The 18,597-nt window shown below is 35.9% G+C and overlaps 1 pseudogene across 1 annotated transcript; it reads left to right on the forward strand.

Moving 5' to 3' along the window:
• The first annotated feature begins 1,151 nt into the window (after window positions 1-1,151).
• On the forward strand, window positions 1,152-12,704 carry LOC148736899 (uncharacterized; annotated as a pseudogene). The gene is made up of 18 exons (XR_015996768.1): window positions 1,152-4,230; window positions 4,280-4,355; window positions 4,483-5,161; window positions 5,881-6,088; window positions 6,282-6,389; window positions 6,944-7,031; window positions 7,783-7,873; window positions 7,960-8,009; window positions 8,301-8,430; window positions 8,539-8,642; window positions 9,289-9,391; window positions 9,490-9,640; window positions 9,720-9,801; window positions 9,914-9,979; window positions 10,127-10,216; window positions 10,658-10,778; window positions 11,623-11,664; window positions 11,789-12,704. The product of XR_015996768.1 is annotated as an uncharacterized LOC148736899 (transcript).
• Window positions 12,705-18,597: the final 5,893 nt, after the last annotated feature.

Genomic DNA, 18,597 nt, shown 5'->3' on the forward strand with positions numbered 1-18,597 from the left:
GAAGAAATTGAACTAACTTCTTGGAAACAAGTCCGATTTGCAGCACTGTGAAATAGTAATGTAGACGAAGATTGACGAATATCGAGCTTTATTTTTCCATAAATCGGGAGCGAAGATGTGGATCATAAGATGCCTAGCAGTCCAATCACACCCACTCTGTGACTGCTTATTTTTTTTTCTTTGTTTGTTTGTTTTGCTTTGTTTGTTTGTCTTTGATTTGTTCTGTTATCTATCAATTTCGTTTTCTTCTGTTTTAATACTTAGTCAATATAGTCAGCACTGTAAATAAACAACCTCAGGCGCCTGGCATGCCAGCTGATAGTCTGCTGCTAAGAGATCGTCCGATAAAAAAGCAATTGGCCAAAAAGCAAAGCTTAGAGAGCAAATGTGGACATTAACAAGCATCCTATTATTTTTCATACTGCGCATCGATAAAATATTTTTTGACCCTCTTTACGGTCCCGAACAGCATATGAAACCAGCTTTTTAAGGTTGCTATCGCTGAGTACTAAAAAGCAATGTTTTCTTCTTCCATATAAAAAGGTGAAACTCTTGGAGTCTGCTCTTTTCCGCTGGTCTATTTACTTTCCGAGAGACTAATCTGAAGACAAATACTGACGCCGACGGAGGTTATTGCTTGAAAACCGTCATTTTCATTTTGAATTACATGACGAAACTAGCAAGTAAAACTTCGCAAAAACGAATGGGTGGGTTTTAGAATGAAATGACCTTGAGATAGTTTTGATGACTAATCCATTTTGTGTTAAAGGTCGTAGTGGCATTGCTCAAGGATTCTGCTCGGCATACCTTGGAATTCCAGAGTGATGCATCCAGAGAAAATGATGGAAATAATATCAAAATACTTCTAGAGAAGACCAGGGTCAAAATGGTAGAGAAAGGTAAGCCAGCACAGTTATTTGAGCTGTGGGGATCATTTGAAAATTTAAGTAAAACCATATTTTTTCCGTGTCAGCTTGTGTTATGTTAATGCTCTAAAAAGACCGACACTGTTGCTTAAATAGCTGAGTAAACAGACTCACAGTGAATAGTTGACTGCAAGAGTGACATTTGCAGTTCCTGTTGTAATTGATACCCAGAAGTTACTATCTCGAGCTTGACTTTATGATTAATTTTTATTTCATTTTATTATTTTCAAAGATTAGTGAAGAACGTAATGAAAGAGTATCTCTTGATATTGATTGATTATTCTTTCATATTTGTTTGAAACAGGTGCAAGGGCTTCTTAAAATGGAATTTAACCGGAGATAAGATGTCAAAAATTTGCATTATATTCAATTCCCTGCATAATGAGTTAGCAAAAGAAGGCTGATTTCGACTCAAAACAACACATGCGGAGAGCTTATGCTTTCAGCAGGAGACTGATGTAAATAGAAGATTTAAAAAAATTAATTCCTACCGAACTAATACAGTGAGAGGGAGCTTTACACTAATGTTCAGCTTATAAAAATTGGAAAAAAAAAAAACAGAATAGGTTGAACGTGACGCTGACAGAAACTTAAGCTACACGGGAAGAGAGATGTTGACGAAAGCATGTCAGATATGGGGAACTGTTCTAGTATCAATAACTTTGTTGGGTGAGTATCAAAGTTCTTTTATGATCATAAATTTAGTTCATTTAGTACCAGAAGCATACTCCGAAAAGAGTAACTTCATCAGAGTTCCCTAACGGGACTCGAAGATTTTGCCCTCACGACGGCCCTTGGACGAAAATAGGGACGGGGAGAGAGATAAAACCTTTGGAAGTTCTCATTTTCATGTATTGCAAGGACCTAATTTGAGAAACCGGTCTATTATTATTACTGAGCTCAGTATAGATAACTCATGTTAGCTATAAGTCCAATTCAACTTAAGTAGATTTTCAAGGTGAAACTCTTACGCAGCCATGTAAATAAAGGTTTATTTCAAGCCTGTTGAATTAGATCAAAGATATGGATTCTGTGGAATGTTTAAAATAAACGCATGTGTACTGGACAACTTATCCAAACTACATTTCAAAAAACCTCACAAATTAAGGACTCTGCGAGAAGACAGAATGTTATTCTTCTTTCTTTTTTTTTTTCTCTTTGAATTCTGAGCTTTCATCTCATTATTGATTTATCAAACTCCTGTCGTTGTGCAAATAACAGTTGAAGAATTGACATTGTTAAACAGAAAAAAAAAATGTACGTCTCCAGTACTGGTGACCTTACTGTAAAACTTCTCACAGTAATTTTTAGAATTCGGAAGGAAAATCCATTGTAGATAGACTTCAAACGCTAATCCCATAAGAATCGTCTACAAGGTAGTCCCCCTTAAAAAGTAATTTTGTTCATAAATTTGTCGTGAAGGACTTAAAAAAAACGCTGGGACGTTTTACTTCCACCTGTCTGAACATGAAAACTGCAGTTTATTCTGAAAAAAAAATTGTCGTTTCCCGTGCTATATCTGATTTCTTAGTAATAAAAATGAATAAAGAAACTGATAAATGAAAAAAAAAAAATTTTTCAGAGGAGTTCAATACGTAAATTGCATCAGTCATATTCTATTTTCCTACATCGCTCGTAAAATAAACTGAATACAAAAAGTAAAATATTAAATGTTTGGTTTTCGAATTAAGAATTTATCTCTTGTTCTTTTGTAAATCGGATAACTTTGTGGTGGTGGAAATCTTGCAAAAAGAGAAACACATACACACACACACACACACACACCTACACACACGTGCACGCGCGCACACACACACACACAAACACGCGTGCATACTCACACACACACACACACGCACAAAAGCACAAGACAAAACAAACAAACAAACAAACAAAGAAACAAGCAAACACTCAAGGAGAATGTTATTAAATACATTTTCCGATTTTGAGTTTGGAAATCACCAAAATTTTGGCGGCTAGTCTGCTGAAAATACATTCTCGTATTGGCCGGAGTTGTGTTTGATATCGCGATCCATAAATCAGAGAAGGATACACTGTGGTCAAACCAGGGAGTGCTTAATGAACATTGTAGATACTTTCCTTCTGCCATTAGTATCAATGGGAACAGTATTTCAAAGACAGTGTTTTGTCGCGGGTTTTGGAAAGATTTCGTTGTTATTGATGTCACAAACAATCGACTTCAGCAAAGGATATGAGCGCTATGTAAATGAGCAAATGTGGAGGAAAAAATTATTCATTCTGAGCTTTAGGTTTTCAGACTTATTCAAAAATCGTGTACCATCAGATGCTGATGTTTCCATCGTTAATTTTCGATGCAGTTAATACATGGCAAATAATTCGAAATGAATGAAAACTTTTAATTGAAAGCTGTAGGCTGCTCTTTTTGATTTTCATCTCTTCTGGTACATTTGTAACGACCCCAGCAACATCACTTTTGAAGCGTACCTGTGAATCCCATTTCAGGGCTGTGGTGTCAATTAATGATTAATGACTCTCAGCCAACACAGTCCTTTAAATTTAGACAGCATAACCATGGTGATTTAATGTCGTATCTCTTTAAAAGAAAGAAAAAAAGAAAAACTTACAAAGGATGGCGACACTGATTATCTTTATCATCGTTTTTTTTTTATGTTTGTTTGTTTGTTTGTTTTTTTTTTTTCAAATATTATTTTTCCAGGATATACCAGAGTCAACCAAGATATCTGCAACTCCAGCGAAAACCCATGTCCACGGGAATGTTTTAAGGAGGAAGAAAAGTGTGACCAGCTGTGCCATAAAGGCAACTATAACTGTTCTCTTGAATGTAACGGAAAGAATTGCGACCAAGATTGCGACGCTGAAAGCTGTAACCTAGAGTGCAGCAGTAAAGTGTGTGATCAAAAGTGTAAAAACAACGTAAAAGAATGCAACATGCATTGTAATGCTAGTAAATGTAAACAGACGTGCGACGCTAATGAATGTCACATTACAGGAAGTGCAATCCAGGATATACTCGAACAGAAATGCAACGGAGGAATAGATATATGCGATGCAAAATGCTACGTGAGTAGCGGTAAATGTTTGCAGCATTGCCATGCTAAAATATGTAATCTGAAATGCTGCGGGAAAGAGTGTGATCAGAAGTGCAACGGGAGAGTAGATAGATGCAATATGTTTTGCACTACAAATGAGTGTAAACAAACGTGCGACGCTGGCTCTTGTAACACGACAGAAATCCAGCTAGTCAATTCACTGACTGAGCAGAAGCGCACACCAAATTTCAATTACAGGACTTTATATTATTGTAACTGCCTCAGCTACGACAACTGAAGTCATCAGAACTCAACCATCAGCTACACAAGGTAAAGTAAATTACCGTACTTTTAGTGAGTACCATTTGAGAGAAAAACAGACCATGAGTAAGTGTTTGTAAGTGCCCCCTCTATGATAAAAAGATATCTTGAAAGTCAATTTCCAAATTTCTTCTATTCGATGGGAGCTTTCCGATATTAGTTTAGATCGCATTTTGATAGTGATATTTTGCTTTAACACACAGCTCACTTGCAATCATCGTACGGGTCGCCGACAGCTTCTCATTTCTCTTACCCTTACCATTGTCATCATCGTCATCGACTTTCTCATTATTGTTTCTATCATCGTCATCGTCGTGCTCATTATCATCATCATCATCATCATCATCATCACCATTATCACCACAACATCCACCATTAACGTTGTTAATGTCATCTCACTTCTTTCCTTCGACATTCTCGACATCGTCATCGTCATTATCATCATCGTCATTGTCGTCAATATCCTCAATACTATTAACATCGTCGTCATCATCGTCATTGTCAGTGCCACCACCGTTATCTTTGTCATCGTCGTCATTGTCAGTGTCGTCATCGTTATCTTCGTTTTCATCGTCGTTGCCAGCCTTGTCCTCATCTTCATCATTATCATCACCATCATCATCGCTATGCATATCCTCATCTTCGTCTTCGCCCTCGTCTTCTTTATCGTCATCATCATTGTCATCTTTAACTTGGATAAGCCCATCATCGCCGCCAGTAACAACTGAGAGTCTGGTATGTATTGTAATTTCTCCTAGCCCTTGCTTTCATTATTTCCACAATCTATGGCGTTAGTTAAAAATGTTGTCTTTTTTGCCCTAGGCTAATGTATATGTTTGTAAACTTGATGGAATTGAAATTAGCAGAGAAAGTTCCCTGAAGGTATCTATCAAAATTCATTTGATTCATCAGTCATTTAAGTAGATTGCAAGTGCATTATCGCGAAAGTGACCATCTTAAAGTAAACGCGAAGGCGTTTAAGAGCATTATAAGAATCTGGTGTAGACAGGTTACTCTTCGAAATCTCAGGAGATCTGAAACTTAAATAGTTTTCAAGTTTCTTTTGGCGAAAGAACCATTTATCTCTCATGATAAAATTTATCAAACATTTAAGAATGCAGCGTTCTGAGCAAGCACATGGTATCGATATTCCTTCTTCTATGTTAAATAGCATACTGCAACAAAAAAATAATAAAACAAAAAAAAAAGGAAAGGAACAAACAAACAGAAATAATTAAGTAAATACCAGGAGGGATCTGTCATTTTTTAAATTTATTTTTCTTATCTGTTATTGTTTTTGTCCTTGTTGTTTCTTTCGGCTTTTTTTTGTATATGTCCTTGTTCATGTGTTTGACTTACGTTTGTTGTTGTTGTTGTTTCTTTGGTCTTTGTTGCTTTTTTTTCTTTGTTGTTGTTGTTGTTTCTGTTTTTCTCGAGAGAGATCTGAAATTGTAACTCAAATTTCCATTATTACAGGCCTGTCTACCTTTGTCAACTGTCCCGGTTCAGAAATTCAATTTTCATTGTGTTTAAAACATTATTAGGTATTGAAAAACTTGAAGTCAATGTAAGATAAATGAAGAATATTTGTGTAATTTTAGGAGGCATTGGTTTTGTTCGAAGACTTCGCCGATCTGTGTCAAAGCATAACAAAAGCTATCATAGGCCAACTTTGTAAGGAAGAAATAAAGAAAAGAACAGAAGCCATCTTCCGGGTGGCAGTCGCCTTCGAGAAATTTGTTCTTAAGTACAGCAAGTATCATCTGAGTGAGACAAGACCTTCCAAAAAGATTACTAACCAAAAAATGGGTGAGTTAAAACCCGAGATCTTTACACATTTGTTGTTTTTTTCGCCTGGATCTTATTAAACCCAATTACATATGGTCAATCTTAATTCGGTTCTGTCTAAATATGTACCTTCAAGTCTTTATTGAATTCATAGGAAACGCGCACTTACTCATATGTAATTGATATCTCACTTATCTTCTGCTCCTTTCGGCAGCTCTGGGTATTCAGTTAGGCTACCGCCAAAATACAGGTGACTTCCTTCTCAAGGAAGAAGAATGGCAAGCCAGCATCAATTTATCTTCTGCAAATTTTGCAGAGAATGGTTTGTATTAACCATCTCGAGTTCTTTATCACTCTGTTTTATGCAATGCCATTTTGCTCACGATTTCTGTTTTATCGATCTAGTACTTCTTCATTTTTCCAAATTGGCCGGCAAAATTATTTTGATTAGTTACTGTGAAAATTAATATTCTTCCCGTATCAGTCCAAATTTTGGAAAATATTTAGGACGAAAGAACAGCAAACACGCAAACTGTATTGGTATTTTCAAGATATAAATATCAAGCACAAAAATAACAGCAGAAAAATGGGCAGCCAAGATAATAATTGCTAGCGGAGTGTCAGGGTCAAAAAATTATATTATGAATGATGTAATATCCAGGGTAAAAGTAACAATTGGTCGGCTTGGTTAGTTAAACATCAATGTAGGAGAGTCAAAAATTTAAAGTCTGTTTTGATTTCCAAAAATATCTTGGGCAAAATTCCCGTACGAACTCAAATTACATTAAACATAAATTACCTCTCAAGATTAAGGGTTCGCTTTTTGGCATACACCGATACCTTTCTCTTATTTTTTGTCGGCTATTTCCTTTTCAGGGTCCGTGATCGTAGGGTGTGTTTACAAGGATCTTCACGAACTACTACTGACAAATCAATCTGTTGGGAATGAAACTGACAATACAAGGTCAGCTTGATGCACGAAATATTTGAGACCTAGTTCAAGCATAGCAGGTCTGCTTTCAGCAGTATCTTGTAAAAATTTTCAAAACATCGATTTTTTGCTCTATACTGAATGATTTTTTAAAAAAAGAAAGCAATCCATGGCCTGAAGAGTGTTTTAGGATAGCTGGAACCAAATAGTGAAAGGTGTAATGGTCCAGGTTAGGGTCTTCAGCAGGAGTTACGTTTTATGAGGGCTTTCGTTCAGGATCTCGATTTGCACTTGACTACGTCTCGTGTTTCTCCCTACACTTCTTTTGTGCTCTAGCCGCTTCAGCGTGCTTTATAACAGAACAGAGCAAAGTCACGGATTTTCAAATAGGTTATGTTTTTGATGAAACTTGGATAAAGTATTTTTCTGATATTATTGCAGAAAAGGGTGGGCCTTTACGAAAACTTTCTTGTGACTTTTCAGAGATGTATTTCCTATTATCCAACTTCAAAATAGATTTTCTTAGGAACCAATATATAGGAATATCGAAAAGAACCTCACACTCTTTTTTAGCCCATTATCTGCTGAATGATACAGTCCAGTTCGTTTGGATGTTAACACTAATTCGAGGGCTGGTAACTCGGTTAATCAAACATCGTTTGTTGTTTTTAAAGGCTTGCACGTTCCTATCAAAAAAAAAAAAGACTCAGTTTTTTCATTCATTTTTAGAATATAACCCTAATAAGCTCAACACTGATAATTCTTAGGAAAATGTTCGTTACAGGTTTGTGAACACCAGGATAATGACCGCAGATATGGATCCTAAACTAGAAAAATTACAACAAGATGTCATCTTGAAGTTCAGAAGCCTAGAAGTAGTTATTTTCAGCGCTGAAAGATAACCTCAGTCCTTTTTTATGTTGTGTTGATTTGATTCAAACGAAATAAAATATATTTTCAGGTCGTTGAGGCAGAGAAGCATTGCATGTTTTGGAATGGCTCCAGCATGAGGTAAAATTCATATACGTTTCTTATTCAACGTCAAAATTAGATTAATAACATGGATTTTTTTATCTGTTTGTCTGTTGCTCCTAGAAATACTTTGTACCTGAAATGAATGTTTGTCATATAGTTTATTTATAAAGAATGGGGCGAGGGTATCTTAACGGTCTAAATACACCTAAAAAAAAAATAGGCCTTTCTTCAAATAGGCCTTTCAATACTCTGCTTATTTGAGACTCCGATTACTTATCTCGCATATTTTGTTTTTCCTTTTGCCATCATATTCATGAACTTTTTTAGTCCAGACGGGTTCGCAGATGAGGGTTGTCATGTAGATTCAGCGAAGAGCAACTCAGTGGAAACAGTTTGTAGATGCAATCATTTGACCTACTTTGCTGTCTTAGTTCACTTTCACAGTGGTGGCACAAAGGTATCTTTTAAAATTATTTATGTACTTTCGAATATTTTTCCATATAGTTCATCCGTTTGGTCAATTAATCAAATCTTAATTTTTGTTTGTTTCTAATTCCTAATACAGCTCACCAAGAAGGACGGAACTATCCTGGCGACAATCACTTACGTAGGATTAAGCCTTTCCATCATCGGGATACTTTTGACAATCATCCTGTATTCTTTCGCCACGTAAGCACTGTTACCAGACAATCAGTTATGACTTTGAAGCTGATTCCATACAGCAGACCAGAACGTGCAAAAAATCACTGTAAAAGTCTCTCTTGGCAACTACGATTTTAAAAAAACTTGGTGTTTATTGGATTGGATAATAAGTAAGTTAAGTCTGTAAAATGTATGTTCGTTATTGACCAATCGTGAGGTCAAGATGGCTGGATATTGGCCGAGTTCTTTTGTTGCGTTTTTATGGACGCAAAAAGGAACAAGGGATTTAACCGGATAATCCAGAGTGGGCAAGATGGGTCCATCTTGCTGCTCGGGTAGCCAATCTATGAAATATTTGATAAGGGACAAGTACCACATATTATCAGTGACAATAGGGCTCATCTGCTTTCAGTTCCTTTAATTCATAACGGACATTTAAAAAATAAAACGAAACTATGAAATAGTAAGTCTTTAGTTAGAGCGTTCCTTCCAGCTTCTTTGCAACCAAATATACTGGGAATGTCGAATATCTTATGCATTTACTGGCATATTTTGTGTTTATTGCATGTTGGTTTTTTTTCCTTTGACTTTAATTTTGCTTCTGATTATAATCATAGGATTTGTCGTGCGTTCCTCTTTGTCTTATTTTTCTTTATTTTCGTTTCTTCGTCAGAGATGTTCGTCAACCTCTGTCACAAGTACGTTTAAGTCTTTCTGTGTCCCTTAGAGCTGGACAGATTATCTTTCTTGTCGGGATAAACGCCACCATAGACATGGTAAGCTGCATGTTCCCACATTCACTGAAGAAATTGTTTTTGTTTTCATTTTCACAGCCGGGCAATGTTCTTCTGTGTTCTTTCTTTCTTTTTTGCAGGCTGTCTGTATCACGGTAGCAGCTCTTATGCAGCATTTCCTGATGGCCGCTTACTGTTGGATACTGGTCGAGGGAATTTATCTCTACCTGTTTGTTGTAAAGGTGTACAATATCAACACCAAGATGCACATGTATCACGTCATGTCATGGAGTATTTATGAATATTTACCGCCTTATTTGGTATATGATTCCCTAACATACATTACATTCTTCTTTCTCCCTATTTGAAGGCCTTCCTATCGTCATGGTGGGTATTTCACTGGGCATCGCAACTGGAAAAGATGGACTCCAAAGCTACACCAGTGATAAATAGTAAGAAAATCATTAGCTTCTGCCAAAGATTGTGGATGGTTTGAAAGAGATACCGTTTCATCGGCTGGAATATTAATTTTCTTTAATTTTTTTTTTCTTTCCTTTTCTCCAGTTGCTGGTTGTCTTCGACTAATAAGCTCATCTGAATTTTTGTGACATTTGTGGCGTTTATCGAAACAATAAGTTTATAACTCATGTCATATGATGATTCGTATATTCGAACTTTTTCTTTGTCACACATTCGTGAACAATTGACTCTCGTGTTTATTTTGATCGACGTCCATTTTCCGATATAAAGTTTAATTTGTTTAATTGTTTTTTTTCAGCTCAACATTTTGATACTTGTACGAGTCATAAGGGAGATTACTACGCTTGTAGAACCATTAGCGGAAGACAACTACGGCCAGCAAATAAGGTATGTTTTGAAATATGACACACGGAAAAAAAAAACAACAAATCAACAAAAAAAATCAAGGCATAACAACAACAACAAGAACAAAACAAGCAAATGGAAGTTTGATAAATATATGTTTAGGTGAATCATGCAAATAAATATACATGCATTCCTCCAAGCAATGCAATTTTTAAAATTGCGTTCTCGTTTTTCCAAATTTAAACGAGTTTTCCAATTTAGTTCTCCGGCTTCTCCTTGCGGATCATTGAGGTTCGTGGAGAAACAAAATCCACTGTTTCCCCCACGGTCGGCCTAATATCTTGGCATCACCTTAGTCTATGATACTCGCCTACTTCCTTTTTATATGGAATCTGTGGGTTATCTAAATTTGATAAATTAATGCGAACAAAATCAAGGAAAGACTAACTCCCATGCCATGTTGCAATTGTTCTCATCTTTTAGACTTGGCGTTAAAGCGGGCGTGGTGTTGATTCCCCTGCTGGGTGTCACGTGGCTGTTTGGTTTTCTGTCACCATTGCACAAAGTTTTCACCTACATTTTTACCATTCTCAACTCTACGCAGGTTAGCGTTAATTTTGTGATTTATGAAATTCAATTCATCACACTAGAAAGTAGTGGTGTACAAATCCCTCAGTTTTCATGGTTGTACATTTTAATTATTGCGAGATCGAATTGGTCCTAAAAAAGGATAAATAACCTGAGGAGAAGGGAGAAATCAGTAATTAATCTGTATTATCATTTATGATACAGAATCTCCTGCCAGTTTTTATGCCATCTATTGTAACTGATAAACGTTTTAATACTACTACTACATATACCCCAAAGCTTGGGGGCAACTAAACCTTATTATCAAGAAACTGCACTAGGTTGCCGAGAATGCATAATTTTCCATCGCTTTATAGGAGACGGAGAGAACAACAGTCATATACGCGTATTTTGAACTTTTCGATATTGCCAAGAAAACAAAGAGCGATAGAACTTTTTAATATAATTTTTGGAGAAAGGTATTTCAAAGTAGGAATAATTAAATGAATTACAAAATTCTGCAACTGTCGGCAGTTTCTCGATATTTACAGTCAGTGGCTCTTAAATTATTTAAACTTGTTTTGATTTCTTAGTTTTGTTTTCTTTTTCATAGAGGTGGCTTGACGTAATGTTTGTCAACGTCTAGATTAGCATATTGCAATTACTATGAAAACTATAAATAACTCAGTTTTTCAATTCTCAATCGCTAATTTCTGTTTAGCCTAACCTGGTTATACTAAAATGTTTTGCGTGTGTAAATGCAGTATAATTTAAATTAAATTATCAAAGAAATTCTAAATCGCTCTTAACTCTTCATACAGTAAAAAAAAAAAAAAAAAAAAAAAAACTTCAGTGATTTTTAGAGCATTTTTCTGTTTCAGGGGTTCCTGATTTTTGCTCTACACTGTGTGCGAAACAGCCAGGTGAGATGAACTTTCAACAGATATGGGTTTTTTGGATAAATAAAGTTAGATACATTCAATTTACTGCATTGAATATATCAATACTAGCTACACAATTGACATTGTTTTCGATTGTCATCAACAGATTCAAGAGCGATTGAAAAGAAAGCTAAACACTGTTTTTCCATCTACATATATCGGAAGCGCCACTACGAAGGGCTTACAAATCAATCCAAGTGTTGTTGGCGATGATGGGGCAGTTGAGTTGCAGTCTTGCCATGAATTTGAACTGAAATAGTATTTCAAGCAGGCTGCCACTAGCTGTCAAATGTTTAATGCAATGGTCAGTTTTAATCTGACGGTAAAGTCAGTTCGTTTTGCTCGGTTCGTTGGCTGTCGGAGTAACTCGTTTGTAGTGTGACAGTCATTACTGGCATTAGTTACGAAGATTCTATACCAAAGCAAGCCAGCTTTTCAAAATCAGTAATCCTTGAGATCGTTCAAAATTTGATTAAACGCAGAAAGGCTTAGTTCCATTTTTAATCATTGACATGAAGTAATATTTAGACTTACGCTAAACTAGTCAAAGAAAATTGTTGATTTATTTGTAATATCTAATCAGAGGCCGGTAGTCATCCCTTAAATTAGAGGTCAGGGCTGAATTGTTACTTGAATGATATTTTTCCAAACAGTTCAACGCTATTCTCGATATATTGTGCACTCGTCTAATGCATTTTGAGACTTAGTTGTTTTTAAACAGTATTGTGTTTCTCTCTAGTCGTCTTTTGATTTTGAAATCATCAGTACTATCTTTCTATTTTTTAGTTAGCTTTTTTTCAAATCTTCAGTGCCAAATGTAAGCTCTTCACAAACAATGGTACAGTATTTAACCCTTTAAGTAATGAATAAGCTCAGAGCCTCTTGTCAAACAGTTTATCGTTATGTAGTAATAGCAGCTCTAGAAAAGACTTAAAGTTGAAAAACAAATGAATAAATAATTGAGAATTTAAAGGAAACCGTTACTCTTTTTAGAAATAAACTATCGAAATGTTTCAAATGTACTTCTCAACGGAATTTTCATAAGAAAATTGCGTTACCAACCGATCTGAGTTTTGATCGTTTTCCAAATAAGGTTCAAGCAGCCACTTCGAATTTCCCGCGAATAATGCGCAATGCATTCTCGGTTGAAGGCATGTAATGGTTACTCGCGTTGTGGTTTTTCACTCTTATTAATGCTACATTATTGTCTTCTAAAAAAAACAAAAAGTTGTCGAATATGTCACAGATCGTCCCTTTGAGTTGTTCGATCGGTGGTTGACATTTTCAGAATTAAAACCTGACGTACCTCAATGTCCTTCATCTTCAACTTCACTTCCATGTCTCTCTTCACGTGAAGAGTGCTTCGGCTCTGATCTCAGAGAAAGCACTTACATACGACTTGACTTTAAAAACCCTTTCAATTGTATATAGATAAATTAAATGATGACCACGTCTCACGTGAATCGTTACCAAGTTACGTATTGTTTAGTTATATGTTCACCATGTTAGATTTGGCATCTTGCTGCTCTCAAGCGTAATGACTCACACTTTTCGTTCCTTCGCCCCTTTTCATGTTTATCTTGTTTTCAGCTTTCTGACCCTTTAAATGTCGATGGTCAAAACCATTAAAAAGGTTCACATAGAACTCATGATTAAAAAAAAAATTGAGAAGATAATCCCTAACCTGTGGAATTCTATGGTAGAATTGCATTACTTAGAACTGCGTAGATGCATTGCCAAAGAAGTCCCTATGGCAAAGTTGATGATACACGAGGTTAAAGGCGCCTGTCCAATTATCATGAGCAGTCTCAGCTTATAGATGGATTAATGTCAATTATTTCTATTCGCGCAGATGAATATATATATATATATATATATATATATATATATACATCTAATTAGACGTTTTGTTGTGTAGTATCGCTGAGTACTTTTACGAGTTGTGTCGTATTTTGAAGAGCCCGTAGGGTGAGTCAAAATACAAATAAGAAGTAAAAATACTCAGCGATACTACATAACAAAACGTCTAATAAGTTATTTATTATCCAACACGCCAAACTGTTATTTCAGTGTGGGCGAATTTCGCGGATATTCATTTACGGGGAGTGCGTGACAGTATACGAAGCGGAACGGAATTGACGCGTTGTCGTGTTGCTGTTTCTTTTTTCTTTAATAAATGAAGAAATTTCCAAGTCGTCTAGCTGTTTTTCTTCGTTCGATTCATTTAATAAACTTGGATGTATATTTGCCAGCCATTCTGACTCTTCGTTGTCAAATGATTCAAATTTTCCGCCATTTTTTTTCGTAACTACAATTCAATTCTTCGCTTGCGCGCTGCGAGAAAACACTAACTCACAAAGAACTAGCCTTAAACCGGAATGATAATGGAGCTAGTTTTTAATTTTTTAAAACGTATTTGATCCAATCATAATTCTGTGTGCTATAGCAAAGTGTAAACTAAATATTCTTTGTTTTAATGAAGTGATCTATCCGCACCTGATAGAAATATCCTTTAGACTCATTAGTCCCTTCATAAAGAAAAAAAACAGAATTGGTGACTCTTGTTGGTAAGAAGCGATCGAGTATTGTTATGTGCATTACATATTACCTCCTTCAAAAAAGACTTGAAATACGATGGAATATATACTTTGGTTTATAGTTTATTAGCTTCGCCAACAAGTAGGGACACCGCAACAGCTTGCGTCAATTACTGCTGGCCCAGTAAACCCACCCATCCTAGCCCAGGGGAGGACATTCATCCCACAGTAACCTCGTCTGTGGTGAATTAACGTCTCCTACCCCTAATCCTACAGGAGACGGGACCTCCATTCACTCCTCCCTATCCGAGAAGACTAGATTATCTAACCATTTCTTGATGTTATAGAAAGGCGGCATACTCTTCTCAATTATTTTAAGACCTTGAGTGTTGGTCCGGCCGGGGCTTGAATCCTCGACTTACCGCACAACAATCCAGCGCTCTGTCGATTGAGCTAACCGGGAGACGGTCGTAAGTGCGTTATTACCAAGTCAAGATTAGACATAAACGTACCAGCATCTACTGGAGGCAACTTCTGCATTTCGTAAGCTTGATGAATTGGGAGATGAATCGGCTTTATTCCGGTTAAATGTTCATAACCATGCCAGTACCTGTGCGCTTCTTATATACTGTACAATCTATACTACATCTATTGGTTATGTAATAGAAATGTGAGGCAAATAGTGAATGGTTAGATATAGATATTTCTGTGATGAAACGTTCTGTAAAAACCAGTTGAATTAAACCGAAAAAAAAAGGAGACCTAACTGGCGGCTTTTATTTAAGACCCTTTCAAAATAAATCAAATTGTTATAATAAACGCCTGTTCTTAAGTTTCGTAGGAAAAACGAGGATAAAGAAAATAAACATGTACAATAAAAACAAATGAATGAAAACAGAGGAAGTTATCTTTTAACTTGTTTCATATGAAATTTTTATTTTTGTTAAGACACAAAATGAGTTGAAAAATATTAACCAAGATGACCTAGTTATGCAGTTTTAAATTTGAAGTGGACGATATAATTCATAATTGTTGTGTTTTGACGTGATATGCAACACCATTCAGAAGTAATACGTAAACGCGTTGGATTAATTACGAACCTTCTAAAGTTAGACTGTGACAGATGTCAGCAGAGAATACGTGTCTGACCTCTTTCGCGGTAAAACAAAGTTCGTCCTTTTGAAATAAGTCAGACGTTTCTCCTGTGGAATAAAATTATCTTGTACAAAAGGAAAAGAGAATTTCATTCGAGCTCCCCTCGTCATCTTGCTCTATAGAGACCAGGACGCGAGTTTATACGAGGAATTTTTACAATGAATGCTATCAGCGACAGATCATCTCACGACAGGTTTATCTTTACGTTATCTTTTTAATTCAGGCCTCTACTTCCTTGGGTTTTCATTTTTTTTGATTTGTAAACTGTTTTCCTTCAAAGAACGCCCGTATCTTGTAGAAATGAATGAATTCCACTCAAAGACTAAATGAAAAAAGAGAAAAAAAGTAGTACAGTGCTAATGTTTTCCATCGATCTGATAACAGCAGTATGACATCACCCGTCGATTTTAATTGTCCTATTTCTCAGTTAATTCGCGATGTTCAGTGAATAGTTTTTAAGTAGAAAATCTCAACATCCATATTTATAACAGACTATTTCATCTGAGCAGTTCTCCATCGTTTAATTGCTCCATAAATACGATGCTGAGCCGAAATAGCTCATTTGCATTCACAAATTACAGTTTTCATTACCATACAATTCAATTCTTCGGAGATGTTGCGTAATTAGTAAAAAACAACCAACACAACATCAATGCTGCCATTTGTAAAGCATACCTGTATATTTGTCTGCAGAAAATATCCAATTTTGCTCCGATCGAGAAGCAAACATTTTTTAACTCACGAGTAATTGTCTAATTCAGAGCGGAGCTTACGGCGCGTGCAGCGAAGATCTATTCTTAAAACAAAAAAAAAAGAACAAAAACAAAAAAAAAAAAATTGGCGGTAACACATCAAGCCGAGCATATGATCGTATTCGATGGGAAATATGTAAAATCCGTCATGAAACAGTATAGCACTGAGGAAGCTTTGCGAAGTTATGTTATATTTTCAGTTTGTCATTAAGTTTGCAATCTTATTATAATTTAGCGTGTTGACCGACTCCTCTACGCCCCCTCCCTCCCCTCCCTTCATGTTTATCCTGCTTCCCACGCCGACAGAGTTATTTGCATACGATGTAGACGTCAATAACTACAACGAGCTATTTTTTTTTTTTTTCATTTAAAAGATGGGACATTTGCAATAACTTTCGATAGGAAAAATGTCAAATCGCAAAAGACATCTACCTTTAAACATGATTCCTTGGAACTATTTTCATTAACCGCGTAATCTTTCAACCTTTTACTATCTGCGCTATTACAAAGCGTAAGCGAATAAAGCTGTTTCAGTATCTTAAACTTTTTGTATTAATGAAGCGAACCATTGCTCCACATCTGGTGGAAATAGCCTCCAGCCTCATTGGTCCGTTTATAAAGAGAAGAAAATAATTGTGACTTATCTCAGTAAGAAGCGATCGAGTATTGTTTTGTCCACTACACACTATCTCCTTTAAAACGTTAGAAAATCTTTTGCGCTTGGGTTGTTATCAAGTGGGCTTCAATCCGGTAAAATGTTTACAGCACTGTCAATACATTGTGCGCTGAGTAAGTACAAAACTCTACTTTATCCAGTGGTTTTGTTCCAGAAGTGTAAAGGAAGTACTGAACTGTTAGCTAAAGATATCTCGGTATTGGAACGTCCTGTAACCCCAAGAGAAATCCAACCGGAAAGAACATATTATCGGCGGCTTTTATTAGGCTCTCTCGACTAATCAAATTTTTTAATGTCTGTTCTTAGCTTTATTATACTTGAAAAGAATATAGCTAATAAAGATAAATATAGAAATTGAAAAAAGGAAGAGAAGTGTTTAACAAAATTACGCGGTTATGAAATCGAAATTCACGATATAATTCATGGTTATTGTGTCATAAATGAAGTTCGGTGCAATACCTTTCAGAAATAACATGTAGGCTCTCAGGACACAATAGCCTGGTTACCTACACTCTGAAGTTGCTGTAACGAGATGTCAGCCGACAAGCAAACATTGTAAGATCTACTGCGTACAAAAACGAATTAAGATCATCGTTTAAAACCTATAACAATCTTGCACGAAAAGAGAAGGGTGTTCACTTCAGCTCATTCTATAAACATGCTCTATAGAAAACAATGATTGCGATAGACAGATGGCAAGTTTGGACAAGAAATTTTCAAAATTAGTTAATGCCGGTAGCGACAGTCAATTGTGTCGGCCTAATCTTTTTTTTCAATCAGTTCAGATTAAGTTCCTACTTCCTCGACTATTCATGGACTTGAGTTGTAAACCATTTTTCTCTAAACGGAAGTCAAAGGTCTTTAGAACTTAATGAATTTTACCCCGAGTGCAGTATTCATGTTTTCCATCGATCTCATGGCAGAAATATGGCATCACTCATCGATTTCAATATTTTTTTTTCATTGAATTCGCCACGTTTAGCTTCAAAATTATAAATTTAGATAAAGTACAGATCAATTCAGTTTAACGTTTCCTCTTCGTTTAATTTATCGATAAATTTTGGGGTGGAACCTGCTAAGTTGCATTTAAAAACTTACCTTACTAATTCACAATTTTCATTTCCTTTCGAGTCACTTATTTTGTGTAGATCTTGTCTTGATAAAAACAGGCAATGATTCCAACTGGCGCAAAATATTCCTGTTAATCATGCCTCTCCTATGCTATTTAAACCTCCTAACGTCAAGGGAACGTTCAAAATTTGACAACGTCGTACACTGAAGAACAGGGAAAAAATGCGCTCGGAAAGCGAAACAACAAAGTGGTTACACAGAACGATCCATAGTTTGACTTTCTTGGTTTTTTTAGAAACAAGTTTCTGAGAACATCATACTTTTTTTTTCCGTTGATCATAAAGTATTTGATGATAAAAATTAACGGTAAAAAACTACGACGTTTCGAAGTCTGCATGACCTCATTATCAAGTAAAATGTTAAAACTGATGTAAAATTATAGCTCAGAGATTATATACAAATAAAATGTGATAACTTCATTAGAATAATGAGCGTTCATTGTTATTGGTGTCAGATCGTGCAGTATATGTTTAAATAAATACTTTTGCACGTATTGAGTCAGACTGCGTGTTTAACTTTGGTTTTTGTTCGCGAATGAATAACATTTCGTGGATTAGGCAGTCCATTTTCCCGCGGCATTTCTTGAGAACGGAAAACATTTTCCCCAGGCCAGCGGACGCTACACCGTGGGCCTCCCTCAGATGCTTGCCAATGACAGAGGCTT

Source organism: Stylophora pistillata, chromosome 2 (genome assembly GCF_964205215.1).
Source record: "Stylophora pistillata chromosome 2, jaStyPist1.2, whole genome shotgun sequence".
In the NCBI taxonomy this organism is placed as follows: Eukaryota; Metazoa; Cnidaria; class Anthozoa; order Scleractinia; family Pocilloporidae; genus Stylophora; species Stylophora pistillata.